Here is a 23,050-nt window from a genome sequence, read left to right as displayed (position 1 = left end):
TGAGTCGAGCAGGTCCCAGAGTTCAACGGTGTGTTTTTGGGCAGTTCGGGTGTTGAGAAGAATGTATCTGAAGTAGTTGGGTTCTTTCCTGTTGGTTGGGTTGGCGGGTCAGATGCTGGTGAAGCTGCAGTTCTGGCAGGAGAAGGGCCCTTGGGTGCGCTTTGGGCGGCCAGGTAGCAGGTTCGTGCTCGTCCGGCGTTGAGTGCGTGGAGGGTGCTGGAGTCGTAATGGACGATTTAGAAAAGGGGGTGGTGATGAACAGAGTGTCTGAGTTAAGCAGACCACTCTTACCCAGTCCAAAGATCCGGGCTTGATCCATCACCGTTATTTATCTCACTGCCCCATCCCAGCTCAGAACCTGGCTATATGCAAATCAGTCTGTCCCTGGCCCAGTGCATCATGGGAACAGGGCAGACTAAACTACCAAGCCAATTCTTCACCAGAAAGGAGACAAGCTACCGGGGACCGGTTTCTGGCATTTCAGCCTTCTTCGGCCCGGCTTGCTTGAATCCTGATGGAGCAGTGAGAAAGGGACTCATGTCTGAGTATACCCTGCCACACCTATAGTGGCCAAAAACGATTTAGAAAAGGGGGTGGTGATGAACAGAGTGTCTGAGTTAAGCAGACCACTCTTACCCAGTCCAAAGATCAGGGCTTGATCCATCACCGTTATTTATCTCACTGCCCCATCCCAGCTCAGAACCTGGCTATATGCAAATCAGTCTGTCCCTGGCCCAGTGCATCATGGGAACAGGGCAGACTAAACTACCAAGCCAATTCTTCACCAGAAAGGAGACAAGCTACCGGGGACCGGTTTCTGGCATTTCAGCCTTCTTCGGCCCGGCTTGCTTGAATCCTGATGGAGCAGTGAGAAAGGGACTCATGTCTGAGTATACCCTGCCACACCTATAGTGGCCAAAAACGATTTAGAAAAGGGGGTGGTGATGAACAGAGTGTCTGAGTTAAGCAGACCACTCTTACCCAGTCCAAAGATCAGGGCTTGATCCATCACCGTTATTTATCTCACTGCCCCATCCCAGCTCAGAACCTGGCTATATGCAAATCAGTCTGTCCCTGGCCCAGTGCATCATGGGAACAGGGCAGACTAAACTACCAAGCCAATTCTTCACCAGAAAGGAGACAAGCTACCGGGGACCGGTTTCTGGCATTTCAGCCTTCTTCGGCCCGGCTTGCTTGAATCCTGATGGAGCAGTGAGAAAGGGACTCATGTCTGAGTATACCCTGCCACACCTATAGTGGCCAAAAACGATTTAGAAAAGGGGGTGGTGATGAACAGAGTGTCTGAGTTAAGCAGACCACTCTTACCCAGTCCAAAGATCAGGGCTTGATCCATCACCGTTATTTATCTCACTGCCCCATCCCAGCTCAGAACCTGGCTATATGCAAATCAGTCTGTCCCTGGCCCAGTGCATCATGGGAACAGGGCAGACTAAACTACCAAGCCAATTCTTCACCAGAAAGGAGACAAGCTACCGGGGACCGGTTTCTGGCATTTCAGCCTTCTTCGGCCCGGCTTGCTTGAATCCTGATGGAGCAGTGAGAAAGGGACTCATGTCTGAGTATACCCTGCCACACCTATAGTGGCCAAAAACGATTTAGAAAAGGGGGTGGTGATGAACAGAGTGTCTGAGTTAAGCAGACCACTCTTACCCAGTCCAAAGATCAGGGCTTGATCCATCACCGTTATTTATCTCACTGCCCCATCCCAGCTCAGAACCTGGCTATATGCAAATCAGTCTGTCCCTGGCCCAGTGCATCATGGGAACAGGGCAGACTAAACTACCAAGCCAATTCTTCACCAGAAAGGAGACAAGCTACCGGGGACCGGTTTCTGGCATTTCAGCCTTCTTCGGCCCGGCTTGCTTGAATCCTGATGGAGCAGTGAGAAAGGGACTCATGTCTGAGTATACCCTGCCACACCTATAGTGGCCAAAAACGATTTAGAAAAGGGGGTGGTGATGAACAGAGTGTCTGAGTTAAGCAGACCACTCTTACCCAGTCCAAAGATCAGGGCTTGATCCATCACCGTTATTTATCTCACTGCCCCATCCCAGCTCAGAACCTGGCTATATGCAAATCAGTCTGTCCCTGGCCCAGTGCATCATGGGAACAGGGCAGACTAAACTACCAAGCCAATTCTTCACCAGAAAGGAGACAAGCTACCGGGGACCGGTTTCTGGCATTTCAGCCTTCTTCGGCCCGGCTTGCTTGAATCCTGATGGAGCAGTGAGAAAGGGACTCATGTCTGAGTATACCCTGCCACACCTATAGTGGCCAAAAACGATTTAGAAAAGGGGGTGGTGATGAACAGAGTGTCTGAGTTAAGCAGACCACTCTTACCCAGTCCAAAGATCAGGGCTTGATCCATCACCGTTATTTATCTCACTGCCCCATCCCAGCTCAGAACCTGGCTATATGCAAATCAGTCTGTCCCTGGCCCAGTGCATCATGGGAACAGGGCAGACTAAACTACCAAGCCAATTCTTCACCAGAAAGGAGACAAGCTACCGGGGACCGGTTTCTGGCATTTCAGCCTTCTTCGGCCCGGCTTGCTTGAATCCTGATGGAGCAGTGAGAAAGGGACTCATGTCTGAGTATACCCTGCCACACCTATAGTGGCCAAAAACGATTTAGAAAAGGGGGTGGTGATGAACAGAGTGTCTGAGTTAAGCAGACCACTCTTACCCAGTCCAAAGATCAGGGCTTGATCCATCACCGTTATTTATCTCACTGCCCCATCCCAGCTCAGAACCTGGCTATATGCAAATCAGTCTGTCCCTGGCCCAGTGCATCATGGGAACAGGGCAGACTAAACTACCAAGCCAATTCTTCACCAGAAAGGAGACAAGCTACCGGGGACCGGTTTCTGGCATTTCAGCCTTCTTCGGCCCGGCTTGCTTGAATCCTGATGGAGCAGTGAGAAAGGGACTCATGTCTGAGTATACCCTGCCACACCTATAGTGGCCAAAAACGATTTAGAAAAGGGGGTGGTGATGAACAGAGTGTCTGAGTTAAGCAGACCACTCTTACCCAGTCCAAAGATCAGGGCTTGATCCATCACCGTTATTTATCTCACTGCCCCATCCCAGCTCAGAACCTGGCTATATGCAAATCAGTCTGTCCCTGGCCCAGTGCATCATGGGAACAGGGCAGACTAAACTACCAAGCCAATTCTTCACCAGAAAGGAGACAAGCTACCGGGGACCGGTTTCTGGCATTTCAGCCTTCTTCGGCCCGGCTTGCTTGAATCCTGATGGAGCAGTGACAAAGGGACTCATGTCTGAGTATACCCTGCCACACCTATAGTGGCCAAAAACGATTTAGAAAAGGGGGTGGTGATGAACAGAGTGTCTGAGTTAAGCAGACCACTCTTACCCAGTCCAAAGATCAGGGCTTGATCCATCACCGTTATTTATCTCACTGCCCCATCCCAGCTCAGAACCTGGCTATATGCAAATCAGTCTGTCCCTGGCCCAGTGCATCATGGGAACAGGGCAGACTAAACTACCAAGCCAATTCTTCACCAGAAAGGAGACAAGCTACCGGGGACCGGATTCTGGCATTTCAGCCTTCTTCGGCCCGGCTTGCTTGAATCCTGATGGAGCAGTGAGAAAGGGACTCATGTCTGAGTATACCCTGCCACACCTATAGTGGCCAAAAACGATTTAGAAAAGGGGGTGGTGATGAACAGAGTGTCTGAGTTAAGCAGACCACTCTTACCCAGTCCAAAGATCAGGGCTTGATCCATCACCGTTATTTATCTCACTGCCCCATCCCAGCTCAGAACCTGGCTATATGCAAATCAGTCTGTCCCTGGCCCAGTGCATCATGGGAACAGGGCAGACTAAACTACCAAGCCAATTCTTCACCAGAAAGGAGACAAGCTACCGGGGACCGGTTTCTGGCATTTCAGCCTTCTTCGGCCCGGCTTGCTTGAATCCTGATGGAGCAGTGAGAAAGGGACTCATGTCTGAGTATACCCTGCCACACCTATAGTGGCCAAAAACGATTTAGAAAAGGGGGTGGTGATGAACAGAGTGTCTGAGTTAAGCAGACCACTCTTACCCAGTCCAAAGATCAGGGCTTGATCCATCACTGTTATTTATCTCACTGCCCCATCCCAGCTCAGAACCTGGCTATATGCAAATCAGTCTGTCCCTGGCCCAGTGCATCATGGGAACAGGGCAGACTAAACTACCAAGCCAATTCTTCACCAGAAAGGAGACAAGCTACCGGGGACCGGTTTCTGGCATTTCAGCCTTCTTCGGCCCGGCTTGCTTGAATCCTGATGGAGCAGTGAGAAAGGGACTCATGTCTGAGTATACCCTGCCACACCTATAGTGGCCAAAAACGATTTAGAAAAGGGGGTGGTGATGAACAGAGTGTCTGAGTTAAGCAGACCACTCTTACCCAGTCCAAAGATCAGGGCTTGATCCATCACCGTTATTTATCTCACTGCCCCATCCCAGCTCAGAACCTGGCTATATGCAAATCAGTCTGTCCCTGGCCCAGTGCATCATGGGAACAGGGCAGACTAAACTACCAAGCCAATTCTTCACCAGAAAGGAGACAAGCTACCGGGGACGGGTTTCTGGCATTTCAGCCTTCTTCGGCCCGGCTTGCTTGAATCCTGATGGAGCAGTGAGAAAGGGACTCATGTCTGAGTATACCCTGCCACACCTATAGTGGCCAAAAACGATTTAGAAAAGGGGGTGGTGATGAACAGAGTGTCTGAGTTAAGCAGACCACTCTTACCCAGTCCAAAGATCAGGGCTTGATTCATCACTGTTATTTATCTCACTGCCCCATCCCAGCTCAGAACCTGGCTATATGCAAATCAGTCTGTCCCTGGCCCAGTGCATCATGGGAACAGGGCAGACTAAACTACCAAGCCAATTCTTCACCAGAAAGGAGACAAGCTACCGGGGACCGGTTTCTGGCATTTCAGCCTTCTTCGGCCCGGCTTGCTTGAATCCTGATGGAGCAGTGAGAAAGGGACTCATGTCTGAGTATACCCTGCCACACCTATAGTGGCCAAAAACGATTTAGAAAAGGGGGTGGTGATGAACAGAGTGTCTGAGTTAAGCAGACCACTCTTACCCAGTCCAAAGATCAGGGCTTGATCCATCACCGTTATTTATCTCACTGCCCCATCCCAGCTCAGAACCTGGCTATATGCAAATCAGTCTGTCCCTGGCCCAGTGCATCATGGGAACAGGGCAGACCAAACTACCAAGCCAATTCTTCACCAGAAAGGAGACAAGCTACCGGGGACCGGTTTCTGGCATTTCAGCCTTCTTCGGCCCGGCTTGCTTGAATCCTGATGGAGCAGTGAGAAAGGGACTCATGTCTGAGTATACCCTGCCACACCTATAGTGGCCAAAAACGATTTAGAAAAGGGGGTGGTGATGAACAGAGTGTCTGAGTTAAGCAGACCACTCTTACCCAGTCCAAAGATCAGGGCTTGATCCATCACCGTTATTTATCTCACTGCCCCATCCCAGCTCAGAACCTGGCTATATGCAAATCAGTCTGTCCCTGGCCCAGTGCATCATGGGAACAGGGCAGACTAAACTACCAAGCCAATTCTTCACCAGAAAGGAGACAAGCTACCGGGTCGTAATGGAGACAGGCGCCATGGCATTCGTCGGGGCCAGGGGTTCTGGCGTTGGGGGCGGTCCAGGCTGGGACGCGCGCAGACAGGCTTGGCTTAGGCAAGACTTTCGCGCGCAAATGGCGCGACCGCACAGCGGTCGCCATTTGAAGACGAGGGGGGAGGGACTATCAGCTGTGAGGCGGGCGGGAGGGGATGGGTCAGGGATAGGAGTGCAGATGCCAGAAGAAGGGGGAGATCAGAATGTGAGAAAAAAGAAGACAAAACAGTTGCAGTCCAAACCAGTAAACCAGAGATAAGAGTGGCAATCAGGTCAAGGAAATAAAATGAAGTAAAAGCAGGAATTACCATGGCAGTCAGTGGGGTTTGAGCTTGGAATGAAAAAACACTGCACAGGAGGGCAGGCTGGGTGCGAGGCGGCGCAGAGCCGCGCTGAGCTGCTGGGGAGCTGCGGAGAGGGGTGAGATCCTTGGACCAAGGTCATACACATGTTATGTTAGATTACATGGTAAAAAACTAATGAAAATAAATGATGTGGTCACTGGTAATCAAGATAAAAACAGTCACAAGCCACGTGAGGTGTATCTTTTCTTTATGTCCTCTTGTACTTGTAGGCTCCTTCCTCCGACCTTTGAAACTATTTCCTGCTTAAACTAGTTATCTCGGTACATAGTGCCCCTGTTGGACCTGGGGTCACCAGTCCACATAGGGTAGCCTGGCACAGAGTGGAAAGGTCTAACCTAAAGGCAAAATTGTTAAGCTTGCGTCACACCCTTACAGTAACTCAGCGACCATCCACAAGAAAAGAAAGACACTACACCAATGTTTAGGAAAATACGAACTGTTTTATAAAAATAATCCTTCTAGCATCCCTTTTTCTCTTAGCAGTAATTACATTTAGTTCAGTAGATGTCTCCACATTCGATTATTGGCATTCTTAAGACTTTACACTGCTTTAATAATTACTTTTTCCCACAATGAAAGTCTTTCAGCAATTTCCCCCGCACCCTCACTTTCCAGCTATAAAATACCAGATAGTTGAGGTAAACAAAAAGGATAACGCTTTCCTACGAGGTCAGTATGCACATTACCCTTCAAGGTTCATCTGTCATTACGCTCGTGAAGTTCAGGATTCAGCATATAGCTCCGCAGGCTGTACTGTTGAAAACACAACTATATCTGAACAACCGAATCTAGAAATGGTACAGGCAAATTATTCACTTATCACAGTTAGCTTTCTATTTTCTGCTGCAAACAACCGGACCGTTCCGGTTCACACCATGAATCTTTCCAATCTAGAATTAATTATAAGCAGCATCAACACATTCCCCCTTTAACCATCGCGACGTGTTCCATGACCCGCAGTGTTAATTTGGCTCTTCCTCACTCGAGAGTCCCCTTGGCTTTTGGTACAAATTTCCCTCCTCCTCCTTATCTAGAGAAGTCTCCTCCCCAACAGGGATTATGCCTTACCTAGCAGGAAACGACTTTCAGGGCTCGCAGTAAAATCACTCAGACGGGGCCAAGTTCTCAGTCACAGGTTTCTTCCTCCTTTTTGCCCTTCCTCCCTGCTAGCCTATGCTTCCCGCTTACTTTATTGGCAGGTCTGCTGGTCCCTCCGGACCGGGAGGAGGTTCCTTTTCTCCACTGGCTCCGATTCCTAACTCACGCCAATGCCAAGTTGACAAGGCCCTCACCTCGGTGCTGACTCCTGGCTGTTCTCCTGTCAGTAGTTGACGTGCTATACACTCAGCACGGCTAAGAGCCTTCCCTCGACGGTTTCGGTTGGGGCTCCCGGGTTCCACTAGGATCCTCCCCCTGACTGTCCTCTCACAGGAAGGTTCCCGCCCAAACCCGGCCTTCTCTCACTCTTCCTCTCCCCTTGCGTCGTCCCAGTGCTCAGAAGGGTCGGGTACGTCATTCCCCCTTTTCCACCCAGCGGCTTCCCTCAGCAGCTTCCGCCTCCCCTTGTTGGCTTTGCTCCGTAGGTACTGATGACTCCGCCAACCCCGTGTGGCGCACCTCACCTCAGAAGCCTATCGCATGGGGGCCTCACACCACCGTGGACACTCCAGGAGTCGCCGTCTTCCCCACCACTCCGGTAGGTTCCTGGATAACACTGGGCAACTTCAGGCAGGTCGCAGAGCCGCTGGCAAAGCAGATCTGGCCGCGATGTCGTTTAGCAGCTAAGTTCTACACAGCATGCCGTAAGCGAGGGGGGGGGCGTCTGGTCCAGATTACACAAGGAAGGCAGTCACAGCCACCCTCACCTGTCCGGCCCTTTCAGTTAATGTCCCGGACTAGTTCTGAGAGGAACACTCCCTTGGTCGTTTTGAGGGTACAGTGGCCGGTACTCCGGATGGGTCAGGTCAGTAATTGAGGGACAGCGTCAGGAACTAGGAAGAGCAGCCCCTCAAGGCGGTCAAGCTTTCCACTCTGCGCTGACCTCCTCTTCTCACAGTCTGAGCTCCAACTCCCCACACCTCAGCACACCACTCTACTCAAAATGGCCGCACAACATTCCATCATTTATAGTCTAGGTCCAGAGGGCCCAGAGTGGGCCAGAAAGTTCTGGAACCCCTCCTATTGCCCAATGACCCCCAGCTATGAGGTAGGAATTGGCAGTTACAAAGGCCACCATTTTGTGTCTCCCTACTCTCCATTTTGGTAGGGCACCTTTACCTCAGGATTATGTGAGTAGGATGAGGTACCAGAAGCCCTATGGACAACACCAAAAATTACAGTGGACACAAAAGTAAAAATATGAGAAGGCAAAAAGGGAAAAAAAGTTAGGAAGGACCACCCCAAGGCTGGCAGTTCTAACAGCCCCTCAACACTAACCAGAATCAGCATCAGAAATGCTGTGCACCGAGAATACGTGTCTCACGGAAAGCGCCTGCTGGCACTGACAGTTGCCAAGTGTTGGACTTGGCCCTTTTTGCAGGGTCATCCCAGTTCTTTTTTCCTTCCTCTTGTATTTTTTCTGACCTGTTGTTGGTGGTTTTATGAATATTTGCACTTTATCACTGCTAATCAGTGCTAAAGTGTGTGTGCTCTCTCTTGTAAACTTGGTAAGATTGGTCTACACCTGTTTGGCATATTTAGTTTACCTGTAAGTCCCTTGTACAGTTGTATTCAATATACCCAGGGCCTGTAAATGAACTGATACTGTTGGGCTTGCAGCAATGCTTGCTCCACCCACCTAAATAGACTTTTCAAACCTGTCTCAGGCCTCTGCCACTGCATGGCCTGCACATGCAGTTTAGTGCCACTGCGACATGGTATATAAAGTGGTTGCCACGTCTGCAACTTCCCTTTTACTACATATCAGTCACCCCTAAGGTAGGACCTAGCTAGCCCTATGGGCAAGGTGTGGTGTAGTTAAAAGGTAGGCCATGTGACTTAACTGTGTGGCATGCCCTGGTAGTGAGAAACAGCCTATTTGGTTTCTCACTGCTGCGAGGCTGCCCTCTCATAGAGGGGTAGCATGACCGTGTTTGGTATGTTTGGAACAGTAGTGCTAAATCCTGCTATCGGTGAAAGCGGATTTATTATTACTATTTTAGAAATGCCACTTTTAGAAGCGGGCATTTCTGTGTGCTGATGTGTCTTTATGCTATGCCTGGATGTGTATTGACCAACTGGTTCTGACTGACAGGGGAGAGGGGATGTGCATTTACTCCAGCCAGTCCATGGAGGGTTGAGGTGTGTCCTGCCCTGCCTGGGTGACTCAGCGCTAGACTGAATAGACCTTGGCTGAATTAAGAGTAGGCCGAGGAGTTTTCCCTTGCACCTGAATAGGCCTGGTCTGCATTTGGAGTGGTGGGAGGAGTAGCACCTACACCTGAATAGGGCTGTGTCTGCATTCTACAATACTGTCTCCGCCCTCCTGTGGTGTGTCTGGGGCCAGGGCTTGCAATGTAAATGGGGAGTGTTGCTCACTTGTAAATGTGTTTTAAAGTGCCCCCAGAACAAAGACACTAGTTCTACAAGTACAGGGGCAGTGAACCCATGCAAAGACGAAGACACTGCGTGGGACTGGTAACGAGGAGGTATTGGGCTGGCAGAAGGAACTGCCATTTCAACTTACTTTGCGTGTTAATCTAGGGTCTGCTGGGCTACCTGAAGGACTTCAACCTTGCTGCCAGGGAGGAGTGTTTTTTTCCTTTCCGTACGCATTCCCTGTGCAGTTGGGAAAGTTCAGGGCTTATGGTCCTCATACTCGCAAGGAAGCAGTCACCTTGAAGTTTTGTGCAGGAGCCCAGAGTGGTTAGTGAACTGCCCATCCCAGTGCAATTTTTTCAGCAGCATTGCTGGGCAATCGGAGCTCTCAGCGTTGCCTAGCCACGCCCGCAGAAGCTTACAAAGACACCACATCATCAGCGTGGTGCTGGAAGAGGATGCAGGTGAGCAAGGATCCAAGCGGGTTCTCTGGGCAGAAGAACAGCTCTACCTGCCTGGGGGAGAGAGAAGCTGTGGAGAGGAGTGGCGGCTTTCTGCCACCCAGCAGGAAGCCCCTGCAGCAGCCAGAAGCCAGGCAGAGGTGACGGGCCATGTGGCCGAGCCGGGTTGTGGGCAGGGCCAAGCGGGACAACGTTCTTGAACAGCAAGACGAGGAGAGGTGGAGAGGAGGACGGAGACAGCGCCCCGTGTCTGCTAGTCCTAAAGTGGCAGATCAGAGCACTACTTGCTGCTGCCTCCCACTAGAAGCAGCAGGCCCTTTATCATTGGTTAATGTGGATAGCTGCACCCTAACCTGCTCAGCCCACAAGGAGTGGTCGGTGGGGTTGAGTTTCACTGTATTAGGCCGCAGAGCTGCACGCTTGAGAGGACCAGTCCTTTGGGGTGAAGGGAGGTCCCCGGCCAACGTGGGTAGAGTGGGTGCCTCCCCTACCTGTGGTGCACATACAAGGGACATTGCTGTCACTTGGGAAGCTAGGGGTGAGACCTCGATGGAGGTCCCCCGCCTAGAATTGCCGCAATTCCTGGTGTTGGCGGGCACGTGGCCCAGAAGCCTATGGAAAGGACACCAGGTTCCCTAATAGGAGCGCAGGGGCCGCGCTGACTGTGTACACTGGTAATATGATTGTGTTGTGCCCTAAAGGAATAGGTGGGTATTGTTACATTGCCAGGGTTTGGCACCCCCTGTACAGTCAGTTTACAATGGTGCACTGCTGATGATGCTTATGCACAAGGTGTTATGATAAGGGCGATCCTACCAGAAGTTACTGGTTATCCTTACAGTGACGTTTATGACAAATGGCCCGATTGGCCAAGTGATTTATATAATCCCTGTGAAGCCACGACAAGTGCCTAGTGGCACAGTAATATATGTGATTGTGATTTAATATGTTTTTATGGATAATACAAAGGATATTGTTTATATAACCTTGTGTGGAGTTTTTTTGTGGAGTGCCTAGTGTGTCGCTGTTGTGTGAGTTTGTTGCGCAAACGCACTTACACATTTCCTCTGGGATAACCCTGACTGCTCTGCAAAGCTACCAAGGGGTTGAGCAGGGGTAATCTTTAGTGTGTAACTCCCTTGCCCTGACTGGAGTGGTAGGTTCTGCCTGGCATAGGTGCCTACCCTAGCCAACCATAAACCCCATTTCGAACACTTGGGCAAGAACTCCGGTATGCTCATGTCACGTAAACTTGCTTGTCAGCTGTAATGGTTGCCAAAGCAACGACCCTGGCACAGTATCTGACGACGCACTCGCAAGACTTGTGTGCGTTGGGAACAGGGAACGCTTGGTAAAGGAATCCTCGGTGTACACTAGCAGTTCCTGCACATGTGCTCTGCAATCAAGACAGTGTTGGTAAGACGCGCTTTTCAAATAACAACAATATGCGCATGCTGCCTAACCCAAAATCTGACCCCTTTGCCGGTAGTGAAAAAGTACCAATAGCAATCCTCCTCAGTTCGCTGGATTAGCACTTGCTCAACCCACAGTAACGCCAAAATCCAAATTTGCTCAACTGCTCGGCAAACCGGCTCTCCTTGAATTCCAAGGCTCTCCTCAAATTTCGCACACTCGCAGGCTAGACAAACCACAAAATAATGCTTATGAGAGTTGAGTGCTTCACAGATCTAACAGCTGATCCTATCGTTGTCACCAATCTTTTGGCACCCAATCTTCCAGAAGGTCAGATATTTCTCGGTCAAAAAATACACAGCAATTCTGCTGCAGTTTGCAAATGTTGTCCATAATTCTACATCCCACCCTCGTTGCCATTTTTCAGATGTGCAGACTTAGTTAAGAAGGCAGCGGTATTTGTTTGAGATTGTACACGTCCTTCTTCTCCAGCAACATCACATCTCCATCTGCTTGAATCCCCTTCCATAACCCAGGGCGGCTAGCAACAGTTACCAAGATACAACAGAAATGCTAACTGCAGCTGAAAACAAAGCTGCAATTACAGGACCAATGCACTTCTCAGCTTCAGGTCAGAAGGAATTGAGATGATATGGAGATGATAATATGGAGGACAGGATATCAGTCACATTTGATACATATTATTCCATTCACCAAGGTCTACATAAGGCTATGAGTCTCATTTCTTATGAACATTCATGAGTGCAAGAAAAGTTGCACATGAATGTCTTATCAGTTAAAATGGAACATACTTGGGGGCTTATTTACAGGCCCCTTGCTCTGCCGGTACGTCACATTTTTTGACGCACTGGAAGCACAGTGTGCTGACCCATATTTTGAAGGCCACGCAAACCCACCCTGCGTGGCTTTTCCTGTCCTTGTAAATATGGCCCCTTTTCACGCATCACTTTGTGTGAAAGGGGTGTGCCATAGGTGTTGCTTTGGGTGTTTCCACGCAACACCCTTAAATTCCGTCGCATTTCCAGATTTACAACATCCCATGAACCTGGGAATGTGCCAGAATCCTACACCTCCCCTCCCTTGACAGTCTCATTATCCAGCCTATTGTTTTTAATCCTGTCACAGGGTAGCTGAATAAAGGTTGCTGATAGCTAGCTCTGTGGGCAGTTTTAATTCATATTCACATTCACCTCAACACTGCAACCATACTTTTTCATACCCCACGCTCACATAGGGTTTTTAGGACAACCCATGTGCTTGAATTGAGAAAACATCCCTGAGCTCCTCCTTCATAGAGTGGGGGTTGTAGCCCGAGATAAGACTAGGTTCTTGACGCAAGGACGCACCCCTATGATAAAGCATGACACCTCTGATGTGTGAGGGGAACCGTTCTTAAAAAGGGATATTCCCCCTTTTCTCGTGTATAGTCCACATACGTATCAGACCTGTACCCTGGACCCGTGGGCTCATTGTGTGTTAGTTATTACGAGTGGGGAGAGTGCCCACGCAGGTCCTAAAACCTCCTCTAGGACCTCTTTTGTTTGTGACATATTTTTGTTAGTGCCTTTAATTTTTTCTCTTGTTTATTTATTTTTATAACAAGAGCTTCTATTCAATAACTTACTCTGAGGACAGTGATTTTTATTTCCCATAGTGATAAGATGGTTTCGCCTATATGAAGAAAAAATCCAACTCCTGGATTCAAGGAAGATATATATATACTGTACTGATAAATAAATATTCTTCATTTCAAAGGTCAAATTAAAGTTTTTTTACCACAGTATAGCAAAAATTGACATTGACAAGAGAACAACATTACTGCGTTACACATTTCATGTAGATATTACTTAAAACAGTAAATAAAAAGCTTCCTAACAGTCACAAATTATTTTGATGTAATTGTACCATATTGCACAAAATGTTTGCTTACTGTTTGTTTGTAAATACTTTTTTGCTAAAACAAGTCCACATGTAAATAAAATGTAAATGTAAATCCAGTATTTGTAAAGTGCACAGCTACCTGGAGGTGTCCCGGCGCTGGGGGCCTTGGGAAGATTAAGCGAGCTATTGCCCAGAGTCACATGGTGCTGGGCACACCCCTGCCGCCGGAGCCGGGGATCAAACCGTGAGCCCCAGCGTCCAGTGTCAGTCGCCCTGGTCACGGCGCCACACCTCTTCCCTAGAATACCATGGCATAAACTATGTATGCAGTTGTGCAGAGTGTAATATATATATATATATTTGTGGGGAGTTTTATTTAGCGCAAACTCAACCCGAAGCTATCAGGTATCAGAACGCTTTACATGAGCACTAGTTGCGCTACAGACGGACACATTAATTATGTTATTTATTTCCATGGATGAAAGAAGGGAGGAGCAACATGACCCAATCAAGAAAATTGACTCTCAATCGTTTTGTAACAAACTCTCTGACTCCTTTGAAGATAGGATAAATCGCTTCTGTGAAACCATATAAGGTAATTCACCTTTGTCATCTTCTGCCAGCACAAATGCTGGTAATAGTCCTATACACTACAATGATCTTTCTTCTACCAAAATAGAGATACTTCACCCCATTTCTTTGAACTACTTGTTGTCCAACTTTAAATTTTTTTCTTAAAGTAGTGAAAACTTGTAAATCAATTTTTCCAGCTGATCCTGTCCCTATCGAAATGATGCTGCTAGACATTCATGAATTTACTCAAATTACATGAGCAGTTGCCATCCAGTTATATACCTTTTTTTACACTAATAAATTGTTCCACCTGAGCTCGCGCAAAGCATTGTGAAACCCCTTTTGACAAAGTCCTATTAAGAACCAATAACTAACTACTGTTCAAATACTGTCATATTAAATTTTGCCTGCCGCAGGCAAAAGTTTAGAAAGCTTAGTGGCAAAGTAATTGTCCTCTATTTGAAATATTATTTAATAATGGATGAAGACCAAGTTGTATTTCGTCCAAAAAGAACAAGACCTGTTTAATAACTATTTTAAAGGTCTGAATGACTTCTGATTCCAGGCTCATGAGTGTTTTGATTTTTGGGGGATTTATTATCAATCTTCAATACAGTGGGCTATATATAATATTATGGATGCATAACAGTGAGTAATTGAGATGGTTTTTGCTGAGGAGTTCTGAGTGACATCAAATAGACAACAAGAGTGCTGCACTAACGGGCTCTCAGATAGCACTGTCACACCAACTGGAATTCCTTTATAATCAATTTTTAGAAACCCCTGCCTCTACCCTACAGCAGTGAATTACCAGTGTTAGATTCTGATGTTCACAGTAGGGGTTCTCAGTGAACCCCATCCATTTCAATCTAGTAACACCAGGCTGAGACGTAAACAGAACTACCATTACCTGGCTACTTTCCTTTCTAAATAACAGATCTCAAAGAGAAATGGGTGAATAACATTCTTTCTCACCCCAATTTCCCAACTATTGAAGTTTCTTAAGGGTTGAGTCTTTTCACCTTTTATACAATATTTACATATAGACTTTTTCCTCATTTCTTCAAGAATTATGAATGCAAATCCTATTCTCATGCCGATGACCCTAAACTTATTTTGAGAGATACTTACTGAATGTCTATGTGATGTCAAAAACTTGCCTAAATTAAACACAGAGAAAACTGAGATCCTGGTAAGAGGGAATGACCCCAATGCATGGAGGTCAGTGAACTGGCCACCCTTCCCAGGCCCTTGCCCCCAACCTAAATCGCATTGAAAGTTTTACCATTTTATCCTTCTCTCTGAAGATGGTAGGAGAACTGCAATAGCAGCGTGTATTGGCTCTAAGCTCAATTAGAACATTGGAATGTTGGGAGCTCCATTGCAGACAATGGAGTGCTCCCTGCTTCTACGGGCTGGTAAAGGCCCGCAGAGCAACATTCCAATGTTCTACAAAGGCTTCTCGAAGCTCGAGGGGATTTCTATCCCCTCGAACTTCGAGAACCCTTTGTTTAATTTGTTAGAACATTCTGCCCTCTAGTGGCAGAATGTTCTAATAGCCTTATAGCCCTTCGTAGCAGGGCTATACCGGCTATTAATGTCCCGCTGTCTCGTTAAAGTCCCTCGCCTTCGGCTCGGGCCTGTAACGATTCAGCTGGCCTTTAATAGCCGGTATAACCCACTACGGCGGGCTATAAGGCTATATTAGAACATTGAAATGTTGACCGCTCTATTGAAAACAATGGAGTGCTCAGAGCTTCTAATGGCCGGTAGAAGCCCGGAGAATCAACATTCCAATGTTTGGCAAAGGCCTCATGGAGCCGGATGTAATTTCAATCCCCTCCGGCTCCATTAAGCCTTTGTTTTACAAATCAGATAATTTTGTCCTCTAGGGGCGGAATGTTCCAATAGCCTTAGAGTCCTACGTGGTGGGTCCTTTGTTAAAGGCCCTCTCCTTCGGCTCTGGCCTTTAACGCTAGAAGGGGCCTTTAATAGCGGCTCTAAGGCTATAATATAATAATGCCCCACACAAAGATATCTGTAAACAACAAGTTCATAGACTTCAAATTATATGAAATGATGTTGCCAGAATAGTCATATTAGTTCCTCGCTTCACATTAGGTAACATAACAAAATGAACCTTTTATTGATAAGAAAGCATCGTAACATAAACTCTAACCTACTCTCCTGTGCAGGCACTTTATCTAAGGCTGTTTCTCATCCACATATTATTGTTGGCTGAAACATTTTTCAGCCTCTCACTTACTTCTCAGACATGCTCCGGCGCACCCTTTGACCCCACATTACTTCTCATTGCTATTTATCTGCGGGACACCTCCCTCCCCTTCCACCTCCCCAAGCCTGCCCTGGTGTGGTGACGTCCGATGAGTCCCTCCGTGCCATCCGGGGCTCCTCCACCCTTCCCCGCTCTGTGCTCCGAAGTGTACACACTTGCTTGACGCTGAGGCGTTCCATAAACTGATTCTCCCGAGAAACAAAATCAATGGCTGTATAATGCAAGCAAGGGTCGACAACAAGACCGGCATTCCATCATGAGCGTAGCACAAAAAGGTGGCCAGCCGTAGCAGCGTACATCCATCTAAAGAGCAAAGGAACTCAACCTCTCCAGAGAGGAAATGTTTACCCGCAGGCCACGCGCAGACTTTTGACAGAGTTTATGCTTTTCTCGAAGTTGATTTCACGTCGGAGTCTTTGCACCTCAATACTCCTGACATACGTGTTCGCGGTATTCTTTCTTTCACTGCATATTACAACCGCAAATGTAGCGTTGATAAATGTAAAACACACTTTGTCATTTGCATAAACTGCTGGAAATATTTACACCTCAACATGCTCCCGATGTGTACATTACACCTTCCCGCCTCCGTTAGCATTCCCTGAAGCAAACTTCTAGACTCGTTGTCACCTTCACCGTGACACCACAACAATTACGATGCTGTTGTTCTGCCGAATATGGACGTTTACGGAACTCACTAGACATCCCACTTTAATCTGGTTGTCTCAAATTGGGCCTTTAGAATCTAATTATGAAATCATTTCCAACACGGAGGTGTTGCATAATTCTGTATGGTCTTTTGCCGAACAATGCAAAAATGTACTGAACCCTGGAAAACCTGTTTAACTTGAAACTACATTTGGGATTAGGTATAATTTTAACTGGAAACTGCAGACAAATTGATTCCACGTTGACATGTCGCTCTTTCAAATATCCAATCATGCAATTCTAAATCAATTTCAAAATAAATGTTTGTCTGCGAATTTGTACCATTTTCATTTGAAGAAAGATTTACCTGTAGTCTGAGGTCCAAGTTACTGTGATGGCATTGACCCCTTTAAATTTAATTTATACCAGTGGAGGGAGGTGAGGAGGTGTGACAAGCAAGCACCGAGGGGGGTCTGATCCCATCTGCTCACACACCACCAACAGGATCAGGACAGTAGAGTGAAGAGGCGGGCTTTTCCCAGAGGTCATGGATCAGTGGTAGGTGCAAAGTGCACAGAGAGTGAATGGAAGAGAACAAATCTGGTGGAAGAGCTTGTCCCTTGCCCCATTCTTCATGGCCATCTTAAGACCCCCTGGGGTTGAAGTACATAAAGTGCCACTGGGCACTACAAGCGTGCGCTCCATGCTTTCTGTGCTCCAGGACTACTTTGGTATTACAGAAGGGGTCGGAAATACCTGCACTGCTCCTTCAAAAATACAGATATTGCTACTGCACATTGAGCACCAATCTACTAGTCTTTTGCCTTTTACAAACTACAAGTTCAATTTTACTCTCAGTCATTTTGTGACTTTCGGGTTTCCTCAATCGGGGCTGAGATCTCTGCACATTAAAAGATTGGACAGGCCTATCTTTATATGTGTGTATTCATTGCCACAAAGGCAGAGCCTAAGCGGTCGTAAACTTACTAGTAGTAAAATTAAATTCGAAGTTTGTGAATGCCAAAAAAATGCAAATTTACACAAAAGTGTAAGTTTACCTACCTTTTTGAATCAGGTCTGTCCAATTCACTTCTCATAAAAAGACCATTTTATACAAAATCGTCCACTTTCATTATTAATTTAAGAGTATTAAAAACCTTTCCCAGTTTATAACATAGACACATATTTTCACACTGCACAACATAAAATATATGCTCCTAGACCATGGAAGATTTTGACAGGTGAAAGGAGCAAAACTCTGACTTGTTCTTTCATAACCACAAATTAGCATCACAGGAAGGATCGATCCATTAACACACTGGCATATCAGACATTTCACAGCAGGATTCAATTTTTTGTTTCACTCACTCCTCTTCTTTGAAAGGGTAATTGGCCAATTCTCAATTTTAATATTCATCTCCGGATTTTTCTAGATTGGAAACTTATCAAATTTGACTGTGGGTGCACTGTCAATTCTGAGTTGATTATATACTCATATCTTGGATAACCTTAGCATAGCTGCTTGCCTGAACCTTATGAAGTACTTTTAGCACCATACCCAATCCCTTTTCAAGGGTACTTGTGTATCAAAAATAATTTCCTCTTTTTCCTACTTAACAATATTTGATGTTTGTTGTCATACCATAGCCATGTATTTTGTTTTTTTCAAGAGTTCTTTCATTGTATAAATTAAGGAGGCTTCTCTTGGTGTTATAATACGATGCCAACATTCAGTACTTTCTTATACTATTTAAATAAAATCAGTGGCGGCTGCCACATACAATAGTTAGTGGAGTGCAGGAGGGAGGCGCACAGGAGAGGGAGTGTGGATCAGGGAATTAAAAAAAGAAAACACTCACCTTAAGTTGACGGCTGTGTCTCGCCGGGTGCTTCCTCTTCTGTGTCCCAGCAGGAATTGGGACGGTATCAGACTCCCTGTCCAATCAGCGCAGGGATTAGCCTGAGCGGGCTTAAAAGACGCTCCGCTCAGGTCAGGGAGTCTGTGAGGTTTCTCCAGGCTGGCTGCTCAATGCAGCTGGGCTGGAGAAACCTAAGTGCACGTGTGTGTTTTGGTCGGTCTGAGACAGCCAGCCAAACACATATACACATTTAGAGAATGCACATAGCACTCCTCCTACCCCCTCCCATGCCCTGGACCCACCCCTCCCTGCACACGCTGGATGAGCCAGCTGCTCAAAAATAAAACAATAATCAAATATTGTTTTATTTATTAGTGCTGGCTCTGCCAGTGATGCGGCTCTCCTCTGCCATTGCCATGGAGCTGCCCCTTATCAATCACACACAACTCCAGTCTCAAGGCAAATCCTGGAGTGCTGCTTGCTAACCAAATTCACCATTTGGACATGGTCATTTCTTTTATTCGAATTCTGGATAAATCGTTCCTGCACAGAACTTCAACGCCATATGCTAAAAGACTCAATGGGGCATAATACCAACAACTAGCGATAATTATCGCTAGGTTGGCTTAGCGGCAATATTTTTATCGCCGAGCTGCGGTGATTTTTATCGCTTAGGAGCCTTGATATTATCAAGGTTTATCTCCTAAGCGATAAAATTCGTCCGAAATGCATGAATATCGCTGAAAAGTCAGCGATATTCATGCATTACCGAGCACATGCTCTTGGCCATGTTATCCACCTCCCATTGGATAACATGGCTAAGAACTGCTTGTTGCTAACCATTTAGTTCGTGCAGCAATAAAGAAGACTACACCAACAATTGGTACGATGCTAGGATTGCCACCAATTCAAGGACATCACAAATGCGGGTCTTGCATTTGTTGTGCAAGTACGGAAGAAGGGTGCCTGTTCCAACATAAGCAACAGTTCTGGAAACATGAAAAATTCACGAATTGTAAGTCAAGGTACGTCATATATGGCATAAAATGCCCTTGTGACAAGTTGTACATCGGCAAAACAAGTCAGGAGGTGAGATGCCGTATTACCCAACACAAATCACGGATAAAAAAGAATGTGATAACTGCCCCACTAGTCAATCATTGGAAGAATCATGAGCACACACTAGATGATTTAAAATGGACAGTGATCGCTAAAATTGAAAAAGACTCCAGAGGTGGTGACATCGAAGAAAAACTATCACGTAATGAAGCCATGCTAATAGTTAAGTTTAACACGGCGACAAGTGGTCTGAATGAATTCTCCGAGATTTACCGTTTGTAAATACCCCAGACGCAGTAATGAACATGTAAACATCCCCAATCGGTATGCGGTCTCCGCTGTAGTCCGCGAGATCGGCTGCACAAGGTCCGATTCAACACAAACTTACATCGTCCCCATGACGACCGACAATGAAACCACAATCCCCACAATCCTTGGAACCAGGAAGTGAGTAAAACTAGGAGACGCGAGATCAGTTACACCGACTGGATAGTGCCGGCCGCTGCATTTGCTGACAGAGACCGAAGAGCGTGGACCCCCTGATGAATTCAGCGCAAAAGAATATTTCAGGTAATTTAAGACGCCGTGATAGATCAGAACCGCAAGACGAATGATCATACAAACAGAGACCTTACACAAGTCTCCCCCTTCTTTCAGAAAACTAGAAAGAGAAGACTCGTCGTCATACCCGGGAAATAGCACCCGACCTACGTACACGCTAAAGTCGCTCCCATTCCATCCACAGCGGCCGCAGCAGCCAGCACAAAAGTCACCGCACCCTGACAAGTTCTTCTATTCTTTTAGATCTCCACTTCCACCTAAGCTGTGATAAACATGGAATTCGCTAAATCGCGGCATGCGTAAAATTTTGTGAGTATCCACGTATGAATGTGCTAATGAAGAGAGTGTAAGCGCTTTTTTGGAATCAGAAGCTAAAGAGGCTCCATTTTTGTTACAGTTTCAGCAAACAAGAGAAAACCAAGCACCCGAGAGGTAGGATTAGTCTTTCCACCCCCTACTGTAGTGTTGAGAGGCATGGTTTTTTCCCCCCAGTTGATTCATTCTTGTTCTCCATTTACAGGCACATGGTCCTGATGAGATTTCCCCACAACAAGGGGTTATCGAAACGCGTAGACCTCCTCTACCCAGCATTAGGAATATTTGATTGATTATCAAGCATTTCAAAACTTTTCATTTGCTTAATCCAATGCTACGTTTTCCAAATCACGATTTTGTAAATATTGTTGTATAATTATTATATGTGTGTATATATCAATGTGTTGTTTTGTATGAGTGTTTGAATGCAAGTTGGTAGTTCGTAAAAAAACTGTTTTTTTGTGTTTGTCCAAAAAAATGCCTTTTCATATGTGACGTGGAGTCAAATAAGTGTTGTTTGTATTCAAATTGAAAAAATTTGCTCATTTATATGATATTTGTGACGCAAAACTAATAAAACCCATTGGATTTATTCCGGATAAAACATTTCCCGAGAGTTACTGTTTAATTCAGTGATTCGAGCGATCATCTTTGATCCAAGTTTAAGTAGTGTGGCAATATTGGTGCTCTTTTTGGTTTATAGTTAAGAACTGCTCAGGGCAGGTGTTAGCTTTTGGAGATATTCGTGCTAAGCGCGAATATCTCCAACAGTTGGTAATAGGAGATAGCGATGTTAACGACTGTTTCCAGTCGCTAACATCTTGGCACGCCCACTTTGCATGTCATTAGTGATAAATATCACTGACATGCAAAGTGGGGCCCAAGATGGTCGCTATCTCCTACTAGCTGTCGCTAACTGGTGTTAGCGACAGCTAGGTAATAGGGAGATAATTTTATATCCGCTTTCTTGGCTTTTAAAGCCAAAAAAGCGGAGATAAACCCCTTTGATAAAATGCCCCAAAATTCCAGCTCATAAGTCTCCTTTAGTATTTCAACTGATTTATGGGCAACATTGGCAATTAATTTCCGTAGAGCTTCGGCAAATGTCCTTTTCTAGTTAATCACAAAGTCAGCATGTTGATTGCATTTGATATTAGAGAAATTCTGCCCCAAATAGCAGTGTCTGGTTAGATTTTGTAGTTGGTGGTAATTATGCCTCGAGCTGAAAGTCAAACTGAATTGTCTCTTACGGAATACCATGACCTTTTTTTTCCATTAGTTTTGTTCCAGGATTCTATTTTGAAAACAATACTATGCTTGGGATCACAGAATGTCAGTATGTAGGGACTGACTCACCATACAACATCAGTACCTATGGCCTGAATCGGGACCAGTTCATAATGCCTTACCTGCCCTCCTAACCTTCCCAGAGTAACAGGTAAGTTGGCATCCCAAAACATAACACCCTAGTCCCCAAGGTGAACTGCGATAACAGGTCATCCCCTTTCGTTCTCTCACTCATGAATGTCCATAGTAAACAGAAATGAGACATGAGAACAGTTTACAATATTTATTGAAACTGAAGCAACTGTGCTGCAATTAGAAAACATACAAAACTTAGGAGTGTGATTAGCATTTCTAATAAACTGCAGACAATGAAAAGCCCTAGTGTGGGTACTAGTATATCTGCCTAAGACTAGATTCACTACGTGAGCACAATGATATATCACAGATCTTTGGGTTTGGAGCCAGGCCCCATACCTGGCATGTGCCGTTAGCTGATCTGCTTCTCAGATTGCGCAAGGCTGACGTGCTCGTCCCAGAATCTTTCTTCTGCAATAAATTCTCCTCTCTCTTTTTAAAACGGCAAGACTATGCTTATATGATAATGAATGCCATGCTAACAAACAGCAGCTGGACCTCTCTATTATGGCTAGGTGTTAGTGTCCGTCCTCAGAGAGAAACAGGGCACAGTGTTGTTTGACCTTGTACAAAATATGCAGGCTGAATCCCAGCAGAGGAGCTGTATTACAAAACATGTGCTGCCTATTACTAGGATAATTGTGTGGCACAAAACAAACATGGTTCTATGTAACATGTGCAAAGCAAAAGCGGCTTACAACGTGTGCAGTTAGACTAATATAGGGGAAAACTACAGCGGACCCTTTAGGGGACTCACAACAATTTTTAAATGATCTTTAAATAATTGTCTCTAAAGTACTCAGCAAATGAATCTAGCACACATTGGAATCCAGTGGGAAATAAGTAAAAAATAACTATACTATCTCCATAATACAGGCTGTGGATATCTACTTGTTCACTTGGTCAACTTGTGGTGTTAGACAACATTCTCAAGTGAAAGCTTTTGGAGCAGCAGCAATATGAG

This window comes from Lissotriton vulgaris, chromosome 4_1 (assembly GCF_964263255.1).
Source record: "Lissotriton vulgaris chromosome 4_1, aLisVul1.2, whole genome shotgun sequence".
Taxonomy (NCBI): Eukaryota; Metazoa; Chordata; class Amphibia; order Caudata; family Salamandridae; genus Lissotriton; species Lissotriton vulgaris.
This window is presented reverse-complemented; position numbering follows the sequence as displayed.